The sequence below is a fragment of the Vicia villosa genome, linkage group LG4 (genome assembly GCF_029867415.1).
Source record: "Vicia villosa cultivar HV-30 ecotype Madison, WI linkage group LG4, Vvil1.0, whole genome shotgun sequence".
Taxonomy (NCBI): Eukaryota; Viridiplantae; Streptophyta; class Magnoliopsida; order Fabales; family Fabaceae; genus Vicia; species Vicia villosa.
In genome coordinates this window covers 34075937-34092660 of record NC_081183.1, presented here as the reverse complement: position 1 = coordinate 34092660, position 16724 = coordinate 34075937, and the positions used below count along the sequence as shown (strand labels likewise).

The 16724-nt window shown below is 30.4% G+C and overlaps 1 long non-coding RNA gene across 11 annotated transcripts; it reads left to right on the top strand.

Moving 5' to 3' along the window:
* Positions 1–2870: 2870 nt before the first annotated feature.
* LOC131599045 (uncharacterized) lies at positions 2871–7107 on the top strand. Of its 11 annotated transcripts, none has more exons than XR_009282514.1 (8): positions 2871–3425; positions 3533–3832; positions 3931–4099; positions 4319–4496; positions 4609–5043; positions 5176–5606; positions 5691–6546; positions 6740–7107. It is a non-coding gene; the product is annotated as an uncharacterized LOC131599045 (long non-coding RNA). The 11 variants fall into 11 exon arrangements; XR_009282513.1 differs by having other exon boundaries at positions 2871–3448; XR_009282519.1 differs by having other exon boundaries at positions 2871–3832; positions 5176–5345; positions 5526–5606.
* Positions 7108–16724: the final 9617 nt, after the last annotated feature.

The window sequence follows — 16724 nt, the reverse complement described above, 5'->3', positions numbered from 1 at the left end:
GTTTAACACCCTTTTGCCACAAAATTTAGGATTATTAAAATTTTATTATCTTCAAACTTTAAAAAAAAAAAAAAGCAATGTGGAATTATAAAATGAAAAAAAAAATAGAAAAGTCCAGTTGACATTTCCGCGTCACAATACAAAAATAAAAATAATTAAAAAAAGTCAAATATACAGTGCCGCGTCAAATATTTTGTTAACTAAATTCACTGAAGGGTGAAAATAGGGGAATCTTGAAAAGGCAATGAAGGAATCCGTGTTTTTTTACAAAGTTGTTTTTCGAAATCGCCCAATATGATAAAGCGAAATTGGGTATTAACCCTTAAAAAAATACATCATTGACTTTAAAGTGGGGAATTCTTCTTACCGGTTTCTTAAGGGTCTTCAGAAGAAAGTGAGGCTCTAGCCATCCTAATTCCTTTTGGGATAATTCTTTGTTAGGGTTTTTCCCTTTTAAAGAGATGTTTCATAAGATTACCTTATCGATAATCATCGAGTTAGGACCGTGCGAGAACTAGGTTGGTGTATTAGGTGGATGAAGTCTTTCTTTGTTTGAGAATTTGAGTTGGTTGTGAATTTTTTTTAAGTAGTGTAGGTGATTATCCTCTCGCACAAGAATGATGGATGGAAGTAGGGATGTCAATGGGGCGGGGCGGGACCGGGGGATACATTCCCATCATAATCCCCGCCATCGAATCTATTCCCCGTCCCCTCTTCGGGTCCCTGCTACGGGGGGATTTTGTCCCCCATCCCCGTCCCCGCGGATCCCCGTGGGTCTCCACGGATACCCATGCGGAGATCCATAGACATGATTATTATTTTTTTTAAACCAAATTAACAGTAAAAGTTTCAAAAAGTAACCACGAGAAATTTATAAATTATTCCTTTACGATAAATAATATTGTTTTAAGAATATTTAATCTATAATATTGAGTGTCATGACTACCAAAATTTAAAACTTAAAGTAAACTTGAAATAATCATTTAGATCTCACTCTTTTACTAACAATGCATATATATTTTAAATTTGTGTATAAGATTAATTATATGAAATGACAAATAGACTTACATAATAATTTAAAATTATATATATAATAAATTAAGGACATTTGGCTATTTTATGCGGGGCGGGGACTCCACGGGGCGGGGGATATTTACGCCACCCCCGTCTCCGAAGTCCTTCGGGGAGACTTTGTTCCCCATCCCCGTCCCCGCGGGGGGAAAAATCCCCCTCTTTGGGGCCCCAAATGGGGAATCCCCACGGGAATCCCCGCTAACAGAGGCAAGTTGACATCCCTAGATGGAAGTGGGAAGTTAGGAAGTAAGGTGAATACTCAGTTGCTTATCTTTCTCTCATTCATACTAAGCTTGATTCTAGTCTTCCTTTGAATAGAGTGGATAATGTCATGTCTTGTCTATAGGGGTACTTAAGCTCTTTCCAAGATTTTTAGTCTGTCAACTTTTTCTTGATAAGTTTTCTTTTAGAGAGAATCAGTATAAGTGTGGTATTCTTTTGGACCCGTTTAGAATGTTCTGTGGTCAATGTGGTTGTTTCTTAGAGTCGAATTCTCATTTTTTTTGTTACTCGTAAAATTGTTTTGGCTTTATGGTTTATGATCCTTAGGTGGCAAGGGTGGCCCTTTATTCTTTCTAATGACTTTATGTTAATTTTTCAGGCTTTCTCAGCCCTAATGGATTGCTTAGGATTAGAGGAAGGTAAGTTATGGTCTGACATGTGGTGGTTTGGCCTTTTTAATAATCATGAAACGATTTGGTTTTTTCAGGTATGCGTGTAAACATGAAAGACTTAAAAGATATGATCGTTGTTTTGTCTATGAAATGGTATCTTGAAAAATCTATGAATTAATGTCCTTTCTATATAGAGTGTCATTTCTATATTAATGTCCTTTTAAACCTTGTATGATTCATTAGCAGTTCGAGTGTCTAACTTTTTTTTGTCGGGGTTGGAGTGTTTTTTATGTTTTCCTAAATGAATGTGATTTTTATACATTCATATATTTAAAAAATTCAAAAAAAAGTTTAAAAGCAAGGTGAATATATGAAAAATAAATAATTAAGTTTAAAAAAAAATTAACACTGTTGAAATTTTGTAAAAGTCAAAATAAAATTGTGAGATATATCTATCATATAAGAAAAGTCTACCATTTGGGACTTTCTTAGGCTATCCACATCAGCAACTCTTCTATGGTTGATCCACATCAGCTTTGGTGGTTACTACAGAATTTTTGATCCTTCAACTGCATGGTGGGCTGCGGCAGTTATTGTTGTGTAATTTTCTCCCTCCATCTTCCACTATGCATTCGTTACTTATTTACTTCATGGTCTTAAATTCAAATGGTTTCTCCACTTCCAACACGGTTACGGAATTGAAATGCTTACAACTTCTCATCCTTATTCATAATAAATACTAGGTTGTTGATTTCTCTATGGATTGATTTTTCTTCTATGCGACTTCTGCTTCCATCTTCCTTCTCCCTCTTCTTCTTTCATCTCCATCTCTTTTTCATTGATATTATTGAGTATTAGACAGATTCAATTTTGATTTTGATTTTGATTTAGTGTTTGTTGTTTCAGGTTTGATGGTGTTGACTCACACGGAAGGGGGAAGATTCGTCGGCGGTGCGGCAAAATCAAAAATCATTGGCGAGAATATCAACCTTCCCATTACCGATTCACACTCTTCCCTTTCCCTGACTTTCGAACCGGAGCTTCAATCTTCGATCAGCCTGATTCCGACAAGTCATTTTACGGTCTCAACCTCCATTCTGGGAATTCCGAGAACAAGAAACAACTAGGTGACTGTGATGGTCTGAGGCTTGAGTTTCAATTGAAGTTAACAACACGTTTTCATTAGCTAATGTGAAGAAATTTTTTTTATGCTTTGGTGGCGGCAAAGAAATTGCACAATCGATTATTGATAACAAAACTGCTTAGACTTTTGCTATTATTTTATTTCTGTCTGAAGATCTATGATGATGTCTTGCTCATGGAAGGTTCCCATTTCTTCTGCCTTCCAATCAATATCATACTTACTATCTAAAAGTTCTTTAAACTGCCGAAGAGGTGTGTTTCTCATAATCATTAAAATTTCCCCTTGAAATTCATTTATTTCTGTGATTGAAATCATGCCCTGAGAAATGAAAAATTAGTTCCAGTTTACTGCCTTACAGACATGATTCAAAAATACTGATTTAATTATTTACATGTTAGGCTTCCCCTCTAATTATGTTGGTTATTCTCATTTGTAATTATTTCATGTTTGTATTATGTTGATGAAATGCATGCTTTTGTACAATTCATTCAATAGTTCACATATATATCTGTTTTGAAATTTGAACAGAGTTTTAATTTGTTTTTCTACCTTTTTCCCACTCTTATAATGTAGGATGATGCTGATTGGGAAAGGTTAGGAGTGAAAGCAGTTAATGGTGCTAGAATGTGTTTTTCAGTAATGTTTTACTCTATTCCATACACATTTTATTTGACTGCCCTAAATTATATATCTTTTGTAGGGTCAAAAGCTAATGATGATGGGAACTGCTTATGAAATTGTGAAAACTCCAGAGAAAGGAACAGTTTTTGTTGAAGATCTTTCTGAAGAAGAACAAGTAGTTGCTGTTGTAAGTTTCAAGTTTTTCTTATTATATTAGCTGATTGCCCCACTCAAACAAGTATCTTTTCAAGTCTTTGTCTTGATGTAAATTCAATAATACATCAAAGAATCAATAGAATTCAGAAGTGAAGTCACAATTGATGTTGCAATTGAATACAAATTGATTTTGGCAATGTTTAATGGACAAATCATGTATCAGGTATATCGAATTCCTTTTCAACTGGTGTTCAGATTGATTTCAAATTTTAAAACTCAATTTCTATGAATTTGTTGGTTGGTTATCATTTTTGTGTTCAGATTCATTGTTTATCGGCCGTCTTAACATCGGGAAGCTCACGAAAAGTTGAATGTGATCATAGAACTTATCTTGAATATAGGTGGGAAGTGTTGATGTGTTACACTGCTACTATGCCCATGGAGAAGAGAATGAAAATTTTCAGAGGCGAAGCTATTGGATGCTTGAACAGTGAGTGTGGTGACATATTATACTTATTAATATTTTGTGTAATGAGTATTTTCAGTCACAATACATACTTAAAATGACATATTATACTTTTTAATTTTCTGATTGGCGTTATGATATTGAAGCTTCAAAACCCCCTCTCACAATCCACAATCCATTTTCTCTTTCTCTTTCTCAGTCGATTCTTTTCTCTCTTTCACTAATTTGTTGTCGGTGGTGCAGTTTCTGGTGATTTGTCGGTGTTGGTTATGGCGAATGACAAACTTTCAGAAAATATGAACAATTAGAGGTGTTGTGTTTGTTGGAATTGAATTTGTGGAACGACTACGTATGATGGGAACAATGGAGAGATTTATGTCGGCTCTGGAAAATCAGAATCTAAGAGGAGAATCTGTGTCGGGTTTAATCAAAACCCTAAACTTGATGTTGAATTATCATTTTTTTCTTTCATAACCTTGATGTTAATCGAGTTAGTGATAAAAATATCTTTCATTGTTGTTTCATGCTTGCAGCTCTCAGCCTGATTTGGAAGCCAACCTTTTTAAGGTACGTCAATGTTTTCTTGCCTTTTAATGCGTGTTTTAGGGTAAAAATTATAGTTGATTGAAACAGTTGTGTCATTAAAATATCAGTACCACAGGGATACGAAATGCTGATAATGTTCGTGGGAGGGATGGTTTTGAAAGTGATGGGTGTGGTGTTGATGATAACCTCTTTTGACAACAAATTGTGTGTTATTTCCCATCAAAATCATAAATAGAGTCTCTCTAGATTTTTGTATTATTTACAATGGGAAAAGCAACTGAACCAATATATTAACAAAAAAACACAATAATTGAAGCTATTTGAGTCAAATTTACTTCTTTTGAAAATTGATAAATCTATTGTTGTAATTCCTATTCTGGAGAAGCAACCAGGCCAATGTTATAAGATATTTCCCCACACAGGTGAGTTATTCATCTCATGGCATTGTCATTTTGAAATGGTGAAATATACATATCATTTTGTATGTAGTTTTAAAGAATATAAATTCCAATTTTGCTTGAAACAATGTTTAACTAATTTTATTGATCTTCCAGGAAGAACACGTTGAAGACAAGCTACTCACTTGAACTGAACAACCATGATTTTCATTACCAGCTACCAATTTGATATAGAGAAGAATCTAATGAAAGTTCTAATGCACCAAAGACAAATGACTCAGGAAAGAAGGGAAAGAAACATAATCGAGTACTTCTGTCAAAAGCTGGTAGCAGGCGTTATTGATTATTTGTTTTGTAGATTACATGTATTTTACACTGAGATTACTTATTGATTATTTGTTCTGTCAACAGCTGGTACAGTGTTTTTTTATGTGTTTTGTTTAAGCATGCATCATAAGTTGTATCTAAATATTTACAATGTTCCTCCTCTGAATCTTCCATACTAGAACGCAGTAGCTCGCAAAAGACATATTGGCATAACTTTGATTCGATTGAGTATAATGGTTTCTTCGGGCGCTGATTCTAAGGTATGTTTAACCATGATTTATGTAAGAAAACTGCCATGTTGTCATAGAAGATTTTAACTATCATTTGTATGTATGCATCTGTAGGTTGTGTCATGCTTCACGGGACCATGGTTTAAGAAGAAATCGCTCATACTCCCAAGGCCGGGTGGTGGACATGCACGCTTAGGCAAGACTAAAGTTTGATTTCACATTGATCAAACAAAGTTGCTGGTATGCCATGAATCGCATATAGCAATATATGATGCCTCAAAAATAGAATTGATTCATCAGGTAAGCATCTATTTCCTCATATATTCAAAGTGTCGAATTTGGCACACACCCTGCGCACCAACCTCTTACGCTGTTGTGTTGATTTTGATAGAATTAATGACATTTTTGTTTTTGTATGCAATAGTGGCCGCCACAGGATGGATTGTCTGGTACAATAACCTCAACTGCATACAACTGCAATGGACAAATAATTTATGCTACTTTCAGTGATGATAACATTAGAATATTTGGTGCTGAAAATCTCCATCTAAGATATCAGATCGATTCATCTGCATACCTATCTCCATTAATTAACCTTAATCTCGAAAAATTCGTGTATATGTTTTAGCGCATAATTCATGAATTAGCACAATGTTGTTGATAGCGGTTTGCGGAAAATACTATAGCTATGATTGTGAAGTACTGATGTTGATTTTTGTTTAATATGGTTAGGTTAATTCACGTACTGGAAGAATGAGAAAGGCTGTCATTAGTGCTGCAGAAGCTGCTGGACTAAATGTTGTGCCAGTTTCGTTTGGGGTTGAAGAGGAATCAGGAAAGACTTTTAAAGTTGGTGGAAGGGAGTTTCGTGTGAACGGTCCTTCTGATAGAGAGGGTTTTCTTCAATCGGTTGTCGATAAATATCCGAATTTGATTATTGTGGACTACAGGGTACCAAATGCAGTCAATGGTAGGTATCCGTATTTTGAAGCATGTTTTCTTAACATTGTAGAGAAGTATATATAACTTAATATTAATTTCTTTTATCCTGTTTTAGTATATGTGGGTTGTACTTTCGATGTTATAATATACGATTAGGAGTATTTTATCAAAATTATAATGGTGGTGCTGCTGCTATAATATTAATTCATTCTCATTTGCAGGCAATGCAGAGTTATACAGTAAGGTCGGAATACCATTTGTGATGGGAACCACTGGTGGAGATAGGGATTTGTTGCACTACATGATTATTCTGTTGATCAGGGACAGAAAATAAAGTGTTGCAATTTCTTTATTGATTGCAGCATATTTGGTTTTCCAGCATTTCCTAAGAACAGGCTTGGAGAAATCATTTAACCAAGGTTCAATTTGTTGCCACCTTAGCGGTCAAAGATATCACTGCTGCGTCTGTGTTGCTTCTTATCTGAGTTGAGTTTGAAATGAGTTATGCTAATAGTACATTGTAAATTAGAATAATACCTGTTGAAATGTTGAAATTGGTTGGATATATATAAAATGTTTGACACTCAAATCCTTTACTCTCTACTTGCTAATTTTAAATAATAGAGTTAGAAGAGATATTTATATTATAAATTGGTATTTAGTACGTAAGTTTTTATGCTAATTTAAATAATAGAGTTAGAAGAGATAAAAGTAAAAACGTTGAATATTATAAACCTTTTCCAAATTTTTCAAGTTTTTATATATACTTATATAGTGACTTAAGTTATATCATTTCACAATTGAAATTGTTTTATTTCAGTTCTATCTACAAGAGTAGTTTAAGAGTATAAATAGTTTGTAGATTTCAACTCTTGGAATTACTTGGTGTGAATGAGTATATTGATAGTACAAATAGTTTGTAGATTTCAACTCGTGGAATTACTTGGTGTGAATGAGTATATTGATAGGCAGTGTTAGTATAATGGCATATATGTTAAGATGAGAAAGGTAGAGATAGTTAGAATTAGTAATGAGGGAGATAGTTAAAGAGAAATGCTATGTTTAAATAATAGGAGGTGATTATATGGTGACTTAGCCTAATTTGTGAGAGGATTAGGGTGTCTTAAAACATAAAGGAGGTTGCATTTTGCTTACTGATGCGAGGAATTTTTTACTAAATTTTTTAGTAAACAATTGGAATTAAATAATTGATCTAATCAATTTTTTTAATATTAGTAATTTTATAACTTTTTTCATTTTAATCCAAATTTAATTTTTTAGTAATATCTTTTATTTTTCTCAATTCAAATGCACGGGTATCAAAGTGACGGCTACCATTCAACTGTACTGGTAGGTTGCATGAATTTAGATATCTATAGAATATGGGAACAAGCTCAAACGTTGGTGCCTACACGAATATGAGCTTCAGTACGTGATTTTTTTAAACTGTGAAAATGAGAACGGGTCTCTACTAGCATCTATCATTTGTTACGCCATTATCTTTCTTTAGTTATAAAAATAAATTAAATATATGTACTCTGATATATATATATATATATATATATATATATATATATATATATATATATATATATATATATATATATATATATATATATATATATATATATATATATATATATATGTGTGTGTGTGTGTGTGTGCGCCTCACTTTAATTGTATTTTAATTTTTCAAAAATATATCATTTATCAGTTTAATTATCTTTCTCTTTTTAATCACTTTATTATTCAACATTCAATTTTTTTAATATTAGAAATTTCATAACTTTACTCATTTTAACCAAAATTTAGTCTTTTACTAATACCTTTTATTATCCTCAATCCAAATGCGTGTTTGACTTGGCTGTTATAGATGTTATATTTTTTAATCCATAGGACACGGGACCAGGCTCAAACGTTGATGCCCACGCGAATATGGACTTCAGTACATGAATTTTTTAAACTTCATATACGAGACCAGGTACTATAATACCCTATCCATACCCTACTAATTTATAACTTTTCCAATTTTAACCAAAATATAATCTTTTACTAATACCTTTTATTTGACTCAATCCAACGGTTACACATTATACCATTATGCTATGTAATTAAATATTAATAATATTAATTTTTTAAGCCTATTAATCCCAATATATTAAGTAACATTAAAATATTAGGTTACCAACTTAGGCCCAACCTATTAGGTTATACCATTAGATAACATACTTTGAAAAACAGTTTACCCCAAACTATTCAAAAATAATTTATGTTTATCACACATCTTTTTTCATTTTTTTTTTTTTTTATAAGCAAGGCAGGCCTGGCCTTCGTGTTCCGTCTCTCACTCTCTCATTTTATTTTTCTTTTTCTTTATATATTTTCCTATTTAATAATCTCTGGCCTAACTTTTAATCTTTTACTAACACCTCTAATTTCCCTCAACCCAAATACGTGAAAACGACGGGTACGCGTGCGATGCAGTAAAATATTATTAAATTGACTTATCAAATTAGGCCCAACATATTTTTACAAACATTTAGGCCCAACACTTTAAAAATAACTTATGTTTTCCACACACCATTTTTCTTTATGATAATCTCTAATCTAATTTATAATTTTTTCCTAATATTTCTGATTTTTCTAAACCCAAATGCACGGAAACGACGGGTACCCGTGCGAACGCACGGGTAAGACACTAGTTCTTTATAACACTTTACTTTAATTACTTAAATTTTATGATGTGTTGATGTCTCGATATGATTTCATCTATTTTTGTAAAAGGTTCTTATCTTTTTTTTTTTGTTTGAAATAAAAAACCTGATTTTATTATTAACAAAAATTTATCTTTTTGAATACATACTAATATTTTTTATTTTTTATTTTTTATTGCATGTTATTCCTATGTTAAATATATAAATAAAATAAACATATAATTAATTTACACAATCATTTTCCGCTTATTTATTGATGTAGATAATTTTAATTAAGCACTATAATAGTAGTTCTTGCAAGATAAATTGAATATCCTATTATAGCTGTGAAAAATTAAAAAAAGCAAAAGACTATAAAATGAAATGTTGATAGTTTTCAATACTTCACTACCACATGCAGAAACAATGACCCCAGTAGCATGTTGCATTCATAGGAAGATGGCACCAATCATTAACAGAACAATCAGAATTCGAATTGCAGGAATCGAAAAATGCTGTTATTCAAAACAAAAATAAATAAAAAAGATAACAATAAATTATTTAATTCTAAATTGTAAGATAAAAGTTCTTACCTCCTCTAACTTCAGTTGTAATAAAAAATAGAAGAAAAGAGAGGAACATAGCATATAAAAACTTAAAAATTTTAGTCATTTATTTTTAGATGTGCATATTACAAACATGTAATTATTTCATCACTATATAATGTAAAATTTCATGCTATGTCTACTAAAATAAAATTAAATAGTGTCGGACACTTAGATTGGTTCAAAGAATACTTTTACATATTGAAAATATTTAGTCTGTTTGTTTCAGATTTTTTTTTAACACTGTGTTAGAAAATTTTACAAATATTTTTTATAAATATTTTAATGAAAAAATTGATTTAAATAATTATTTTTAAAATTTTATTTTAGATATTTCACCCTTTTTGCTTTAATTTCTTTATATCAAAATTTTAGAAAATCACTTAAATTTAAAATTATTTCAAATAGTTTTTCATAAAAATTATTATTGAAATATATTTTTTTAAGTTGTCATTTTGACTATGTTTTAATCTTCAATAATGTATATTTGCATTATAGGATGTCAAAATGAGTATTTTAATTTATAAAAAATGAATCTGAAAAACTTTTAAAATTTTAAAAAGTATTTTTCAAAAAACCACTTTTCAAAATAAAAAAAATAAATTAAATCTATAACAAATGAGTCTTATAACGATGTAATTAATTTTAACAAGCTAACAATTTCTAATTAACAAGAGAAAATTCTAATTCAAAATTTAATTTTAACATTTTTTAATGAGATTTAACATATTGTTTTAGAAAACTATCACACAAAAATATTATTAAGTGTCTCTTTTAAGTATATTAACGTATCCTGTTTGTCTCTTTAGCTCATTAGATTGATCATTTACCCTTTTTCTCACTTAAGAATATTGTTGGCAAGTTTTGTTTTAAACACTATTAACGTATCTTGTTTGTTTCTTTTTATACCAACCTTTCATTTGTATCTTTATTTTCTTTTTAGCTTTTCATGATTGACATGAACCAAAATGCAAAATAAAAATGATTATTGTACACTGAACAATGGCAAACGTTTTTGTACGATTAATGCATCAATGTAGTAACCACAAGTTTTTGGCAAAAATTGATTTGAATTGTATATTGAATATCATTTAACTTGTAATATCTAATTCAGTTATCCGCTTCATTCACATAAACCCTTATTAAGATTATTTATGTTTCGTGTGGAATCAAAATTATTAGATGAACGGTGAAATAGAACTTCAGTATCGTGGAGTAAGCTTCTGATACAATGGAGAAAAGGACTGACTAGCAAAATTGTTCGATACGGTGGAATAGAACCTCAGTATAGTGGAGTTTGTCGCGTAGAAGTGAATAATCTTATGTGTTATATGGATGGTTGACAGTTTCTTAGAGGCGGAATTGTCTGCTCTTATATGGGGATAGAGGAACACATTTTCATCACCAGCACTCCCTGGTTTTGCTTTTATGGGCTGTCATCCTAGATTTTGTGATTGGCTCGAAAAAGCTTCCCTCAATCCCTTGTCCATACTCTATAGAACGAGGGTTTGCCGTACACGCTCTAAGTTGGCAACTTGGCTTGAGGAGACAAAGAGTCTTTATGAGACGTCATTGTTGGATATGTAGCTCCATACACAAGAAGGGGTGAATTGTCGAGGTTTGAAAAGCTTTGGTTGAAAATAAATTTATTTGAAAAATAAGAGTTTAAAAAACATTTTGTAAAACAAATGAATAAATAGGCAGCAGAAAACCAAAGGAAAAAAATTACTAGAGAATAAAAGAGGTAAAGGAAAGAGAAGAACACTAGAGAATTATACAGGTTCGGCCTTAAGATTCTGTTCCCACAAATTATTCTGGAGAGTACCCCCTAAACTTGAAAGCTTTTGGAAGGATGTGCCAACAAACCTCCTTATACAAGGAAATGAAGTTTTTAGGCTAACTTCTAACCAAACAATGAACAAGGCTTAGAGCGGTTAGTCTCTAAACCAGACAAATATTTTCGAAGGGATGATCTAAAATCAAAATGGAGTTTTGAGTTGACTATTCTCTAACCCTAATCGGAATTTTGCACACGCAGACCACGAGCCCAAATGATATTTTTACCGAGAAGATCTTGATCCTACTGAGCTTTTGCACCAAGTTTAACTTAGGAACCAAGAGAGATTTAACCGGGTTAATCTCGAATCGATAGAGCTTTTAATCGGGATGAGCTCAAGAACCATTGTGGAGATTTTTATTGGTAGATCATCAAGAACCAAAAGAGAGATTTTTTCAAGGTGAAACTCATGAACCGAGCGGAGACGTCTGAAACAATCCCCCAAAATTACAAGATCTTTTAACTGGTTTAGCTCGTAACCAAAATAACAACTTCCTACGGAAGAACCATTTACTCAGGAAAAATACACTCTTGGTAAATTTATAATTTTTCCCTCACCCAAAACAATTATCCTCGCTAAGACCCAAAAGTACTCTCGAAGCACTATGGCTAAAAATATGTGAGAAAATGAGAGATTTATAGAAAAATGAAAAGCGAGGTTCATACTCATTTTCTAGATGTGAAAAAGTGATAGAGAAACTATCTATTTATATGTCAAGGCATGGTATAAATTTGGAAACAATCCATGGGCTAAATCAATTCTCTAATTAATTAAGCTAATCGATTAGACATTCTAAATAAACGATTATTAAGGCCACAAATGGAAGGTTTGGATATATAGTCGCTACCAATTATTAAGAGATTATTCCAATAGATCTTAGACTCAATCAAGCATGACCAAATATGTTAGTTAAATAGTCTAATCGATTATTCAGCTAGACAATGTCTTTCAATCAATCAAATACTCTCTTCACCAACTGGCTAGGCCTCAAATATTTTTGGTGGCTTAAATAAAATATGAGAAATTTCTAGCTATGATCTTGGTTTGGAGCAACTGAATAGATTATGTGTAAGCATATGATCTTAATGCTTCTGACTGCTATTGTTGTTGTTGTGCTTAAACTCTGATATACTAAATCATCAAGATCATATGCTTACACATGATCCATTCAGTTGCTCCAAATTAAACAAACAATCCCACATGTAATCATTTACAAACTTAGTCATGCATGTACCCAGTTAGCACATAGTTAGTAGGATACAATCCTACTAACTAAAAATTGTTAGTATGCAATCATTCACAACTTAGTCATGCACAAAAGAAACAATTGGTAGTTAATGATTAGGATGCAAGATCTAGCTACTAACACAAGTAAACTAACTTTTAGATCTGTTTGCACAGATACAAGGGCCAGATACCCTGCCCAATGCTCCAGCATAGAGCACAATATTAGTACTTCTTGAACAGTTAGTACTAAATAATACCATGTTTACCTACACATAACAGATACACCACATTTCCTCATCAATCCTCCTTTTGCCATAATTTGGAAAAGGGTTAGTACTTCAAAGAAGTCAACATGCGCAGAAGATAGCATGCACAAGTCCAGTCATGCGAGATTAGTATTTTAGAACATACACACCTAGATCATGAGGAAAAACTCACTAGAATTAGCATCAAAAGATGCATAACATTATTACATAACCCAGCCTCAATAAGCAAAAGTGCCATTACAAATCCAGATTACAGAACCAAAGGCATGTAAAAAAAACTGACACATAATTTTTGGAGACAACTCTCCTCAAATTTGGTCTTCAATCCATTTTCTTGAGTCCATGAAAGTGACCCAATCATCGTCTTCCTCTGAGTCACTATCTTCCACAAGATTCTTTTTCATAGTTTTCATCCTAGTAACTAATGTCATCCCAGATACAAAAGCTCCAGTTTATGGTCCTTGTGGTCCCTCAACAATTGAAAGAATATTCTTTCTAAACGAAATCTTCAGCCAACAGTATCATATTTATATAAGCAAATTGAAATTTTGGTTCACCAAAATGCATATTTTCAATGGTTGCACTTAAAGTGGTGAGATAAACCATTTGAAAGTAAGCCAAAATGACACTCAGATATTATATCAGTATCATTTTTTTTTGAAAAACCTATTAATTCATCTTTAACTTCTAGGATCCCAATTGATAACTTATAAAATTCTCTACGCAAGTATTATTTGACATATATGTATTCACTCCAATCCTCCTTTATTTCATTCAATTTATCTTCCGAGTAAGTAAAATACTTGAAGTCATCAAAATTCTGCATTATATAAAAAAAAAATGAAATTCATACCATTTTTAGAATATGAAATTCACTATGTACTCTAATTTGTATAGTGTTCCAATTCACTGGGTGTTAGATTAAAAAATAGTAAGCATCAAAATAATAGCCAGATGATAAAGTCATACCATTTTTAGAATATGAAATTCACTATGTACTCTAATTTGTGTAATATTGTTCGATTTAGTCTTTGATACTCAAGTTCCTATTTGATAGTGTTCCAATGTTTTGTTTATACTGAAATATTTTGATAGCCACTTGAAGGACTTTATCATTTTGAGCCCGGTAAATTATTATTTTTAGTAAGACCAACTTTGTCTGTCATATTCTAGAGGGTTTAAAATGACATAATCTACAAGATTATAAGGTTTAAAATGACCGAATCTTCAAATGGCAAGGTTGATTTTAAAAACAAAAATTTTACAAGGTTTAAAATGAAAGAATCTTCAAATGTTAGGGGAATTCTTGCAACTTTTTTTTGGCAGGGGGATTTTTCAAACCAATCTGGTTGAACCCATGACCATTTTAAATGTATATATTAGACAAAAATTATATCATATTTAAAACAAACTCATTTCAAATAATACACTTTTATATAAACTATTTTAATAATATTTGAAATGAGTATATTTTACATTATTGTTCTTTTTGTCATATTTAAACATTAATTTTATTTAATTATCATTGAAAACATTAAAATTATAATGTTACATTAAAACATATATTTATTTAAATATTAATTTTTAATGGTTTAAACATTTCAATGGATTTTTAATATCTATTTTACATTATTGTTCTCTTTGTCATATTTATGTCTCTTTAAATATTTTAAAAATAAATTTCAAACATATCTCATGCAAGGACTTTTAATTTGTGTAAATATTATTCAAATATATTTCATGGAAGTAAATTGAAATTTGAAATTATTATATTTATTTAAAATATACCATTGGAGAAATTTACAAAACAATAAAATATATAAAACATTTTATCCATGTTACGTACTTATTTTAACCAACGAAACTATTATAGATTTATGGGTTAATATTAAATAAATAACAGTAGAAAAATATATATTTAAACTAAAAAATAGAGTAATTAAAGAAAATAAAACTACATATAACACTCATATAAAATCGTTTTGGAAATAAATATAAGTTTTAAATATGGAATAATTGAACACAATACTTAAATCGTCATGAAGGGAAAATAAATCACAAGGAATAAAATGGCCTAGTCGTGGTAGGCACTTCTTCCCTGTATGCAGAAACAATGACCCCAGTAGCATGTTGCATTCATAGGAAGATGGCACCAATCATTAAGAGAACAATCAGAATTCGAATTGCAGGAATCGAAAAATGCTGTTATGCAAAACAAGAATAAATAAAAAGATAAAAACAAATTATTTAATTCAAAATTGTAAGATAAAAGTTCTTACCTCCCCTAACTTCAGTTGCAATAAAAAATAGAACAAAAGAGAGGAACATAGCATATAGAAACTTGAAAATTTTAGTCATTTATTTTTAGATGTGCATATTACAAATATGTAATTATTTCATCACTATATAATGTAAAATCTCATGCTATGTCTACTTAAATCAAATTAAATAGTGTTGGACACTTAGATTGGTTCAAAGAATGCTTTTACATATTGAAAATATTTAGTCTGTTTGTTTTAGTCTGTTTTTTTTAAAATAACTTTTATAGTGTTAGATATTTTTGTTTAAGAAAATTTTACAAAAAATTAGTTTAATAAAAAATTAGTTTAAATAGTTATTCTTAAAATTTTATTTTAAATATTTCACCTTTTGCTTTAATTTTTTTATATTAAATTTCTTAAAAATCATTTAAATTTAAAATTATTTTAAATATTTTTTAATAAAAATCATTATTGAGATATAATTTTTTTAAATTGTGATTTTGAATATGCTTTAATCTTCAATAATGTATATTAATATTATAGGATGTCAAAATTATCTTTTAACTTATAAAAAATAATTTTAAAAAACTTTTAAAATTTATAAAATATTTTTAGAAAAATCATTTTTTAAAATATAAAAAATATCATTTTTTTTAAATCTATAACAAATGAGTCTTATAACAATGTAATTAATTTTAACAAGCTAACAAGTTCTAATTAACAAAGAATTGTTCGAGAAAATTCTAATTCAGAATTTAAATTTAACTTTTTGTAATGAGATTTAGCATATTGTTGTAGAAAACTATCATACAAAAATATTATTAAGTGTCTCTTTTAAGTATATTAACGTATCCTGTTTGTCTCTTTAGCTCATTAGATTGATCATTTACCCTTTTTCTTACTTAAGAATATTGCTGGCATGTTTTGTTTTAAACAATATTAACGTATCTTGTTTGTTTCTTTTTATACCAACCTTTGATTAGTATCTTTATTTTCTTTTTAGCTTTTCATGATTGACATGAACCAAAATGCAAAATAAAAATGATTATTGTACACTGAATAATGGCAAACGTTTTTGTACCATTAATGCATCAATGTAGTAACCACAAGTTTTTGGCAAAAATTGATTTGAATTGTATATTGAATATCATTTAACTTGTAATATCTAATTCAATTGTCCACTTCATTCACATAAACCCTTAGATTGGTTCAAAGAATGCTTTTACATATTAAAATTATTTATGTTTCCTCCAGTGCTCCTCCCTTGTTTCTCTTCTCTCTTCTATTTTTCATTTCTTCCCAAAAATGAGTTATGA